This window comes from Pinus tabuliformis, chromosome 1_1 (genome assembly GCF_031772625.1).
Source record: "Pinus tabuliformis cultivar Carrire ecotype Pingquan chromosome 1_1, CPIR1, whole genome shotgun sequence".
NCBI lineage: Eukaryota > Viridiplantae > Streptophyta > Pinopsida > Pinales > Pinaceae > Pinus > Pinus tabuliformis.
Window position 1 is genome coordinate 824,511,099 of NC_142297.1, and position 3,247 is coordinate 824,514,345.

Genomic DNA, 3,247 nt, shown 5'->3' on the forward strand with positions numbered 1-3,247 from the left:
TCTCTTCATGCTCGGTGTGTATGCATTCCAAACTTTTGAAAAAATAATAAATCCACATTAATTGCATGCTCTTGAGTGCAAGTTACTAGGTTGTTACAGTACACAACCCTAATTTATATTCCTAATGAACTTAGACAACTTATGAGAGTATAAATAAGGTTTATGTGATGGAGAAGGGGGAATTGACCATTTTTGTACCTTTATTTTGGAGCATTATATTGAAAATTTAACCTTGGATTTTATGGTTCCCTTCTACACAAACCTTTGTTTATAAGGTTGATTCTCTTACTCAAATTTGATATGTAATCCCTTATTGGTTTTCCTTTTCACATATAATGAGGAGTTGTAATTAAAGTTGAAGTCTATAAGGAAAGTTAGGGATATCTTCCGTATATGCGCAATTTCCGTATATGCGCATATCTTCTGTATATGCACAATTTCCGTATATGCGAAAATTTTTGTATATGGAATTTGTGCATATACGATGCAGATACATAAACGACGTGCATATATGGAAGATATGCACATATAGGAAAGTTAGGGATATACATAAGATATGCGCATATCTTCCGTATATGCATAATTTCGGTATATGCGCATATCTTCCGTATATGCACAATTTCCGTATATGCACAATTTCTGTATATGGCATTTGCGCATATACAGAAATTGTGTATATACGGAAGATATGCGCATATACGGAAGATATGTTGTTCAATCATTAGGGAAAAATTATTGTAACTATGGAAGCATAAATATGGCAAAGGCTCCCAGAAGATTTGTTGTGTATGAGTTTAGCAAGGTTGCCCATGTGAGTTCTTGGCAAAATGAGGACTGTCTGTAAACAGTGGAATTATCTTCTGTCTTCCCGTGATTCCCTCCAAGTAAATGTTCCATCCTGGGTTTGGATTTTGCATCATTAATGAAAGGTTATTTCTCCTGGTATTTCTATGAGTATTATGATGGATTATATGTGGTGTATATGGTTGTGATTTCATTGATATTTTTGTCCCTACTATGTTGGTTATGTACATGTTTTATGACAACAGCCATGAGTGGCTCTCATCATGTTCTTATTTTTTATTGAATTATCAATATATCTATGACCTAATGGATGAAATGGAAACTAATGTGACAAGGAGACAATGATTCATAGTGAATCTCAGATAAGTATGAGACCCTTATGCTCAGATCTATTATTTACACCCATTAGGTTGCATATTTACTAAGTGTTTGAAAAAATGTCTATCAGGGCTAGTAGGGGTCCAATCAAGGTCTTGAACAAGTATTTGCTTTAGTACTGTCATTTCCATGTTATTTTACTGATTTGAAGAGATGGTTCAATTCTAGGCAGTCACCTGGGCTCTAGGCCTAAAAAAGTGGCTTAAATCCTGGAGTCGCTGGCATAGCACTGCCAATTTGGGTCTTTGGACACTGGCAGGCAAGCCTATGAAAGCGACTGTAGGTTTCCAGTTGTATGCATGCCTTGTCGTGGGAGCGACTTTGGGTTTAATTCATTGAAATGCTAGGTTAACTCAGGGGTTGGGCACCTAGAGTGGTAGAATAGCTCATGGGCGTCCTGTAGCACCTTTTTCCGTATATATGTGTATCTTTTGTAAATGTGCATACCTTCTCTACAATGCACAGCCTCTGTATATGCATATACACAGAAGTTATGCGCATATGGAAAATACGCATATATATTGGAGTTGTGTATATATGAATGTTGCAGTTGTACATGTGTATGTGCATATACGAAAAATATGTTCATGTACAAAAGCTTCACATATATGAAAGATATATGCATATACGGAAGTTGCGCATATATTAGAAGGTTCACCAATATAGAGAGGAAGCAAGTGCTTCATCAGGAACTCCAACTTGTGGAATTCATAGGATAATGGTATGATGGCATAAGAGATGAAGCAAATCAAGGATTTGAAGCTCTTTTCAATCAAGGAAGCTGTTGAAATAATTGTAGATAACCTAAGGGTAAAATAGGTATGTATGCTTGTATGTTGTATGGTTGTAGGTAACATGGATCACTACTCTATCTTGAGAAGCATGATCAAAGAAAAGGAATCTCCTCCCATGAAAGTCGATGCTGTAAGGCATGTGTCACACTAGATGAAATCAACATAATATGTCCTCATATGGAATATGAGGTGGTTGACAGCAACTAGAGGAACTCTGATTGGAAGTTCCTAGGAATGTCATGTGTGAAGAAAGAGATGAAGCCCCAATTCCTACACACCAGCCTAGTGACTTTTTTATTTATGTCTTCCCACTTTTAGTCATTTTCTCATGCTTCCAACATTTGCATGGTGCACTATAATGCCTCAGCTTGAGTAGCGCCCCGCCTTTCTTGTAGAGTTCTTTTAGATGGTTGGCATCGATTCGAAGGGCCTCATTTGAATCCTCAAATTCCCATTTCAATTATTTTATCTACAACCACGTCTTTGTCATGTTATGGTAAGAAAAAAAAAGGCCATTAATGATATGATCATTAGCACTGGAAATGGAGGAGTTCTAATTTGAAGTAGAGTGGTGCCAATGTGTTTTGTGTAATGCTTGGCTGTCACGAACCAACTTTTTTCTCTGAAGCATATGTTTCTTTCTTCTCTCAAGTCCTCCAAATCTAGATGCAACATACTCTCAGTTGGCTTCCCCTTCTCAGTCATGATATTCACAATGTTATTGAGGTTGTCCATGTGGATGGTGAAGCCATCATCATTGGATATATTTATATAGGGTTGTTTGATGGCCACCTTGGCACCCATAAGGTAAAGCTTCTTGATGTCCACTTGGGGAGGAATTGCATCGTAAATTTCAAACCAAGCTGCAAGACCATTTTCATTGTCAAGAAAAGTCGTGACAATGCACATCTTGTACACCTTCATGAAAAGTGTTCCATAGACTACCTAATCGTAGTGGACTTCCCCAACTTGCAATTCGGTTAATGAAATGGGCGTCAGCCTTTTGAAGGGAACCAAAAATTTTGCACCACCACTGCTGCTATCTTTGGGATCTATAGAAGATGATTGTAAAATAAAAAAACATCCTACATCGACGTAGCTTTTTTTATAGGCAAGAATATGGATGAGATCAACATGGAGTTGGAGGAGTGTTCACTTTTCAATTCCATCTGAGGTATCTCGAAGAAGGGATGTCTTCTCTAGGCTCTCTGAGATGTCTTGGAGGAGTGATTTCCTTGAATTATTCCTCCATTGAGCGATATAAGTCCTTC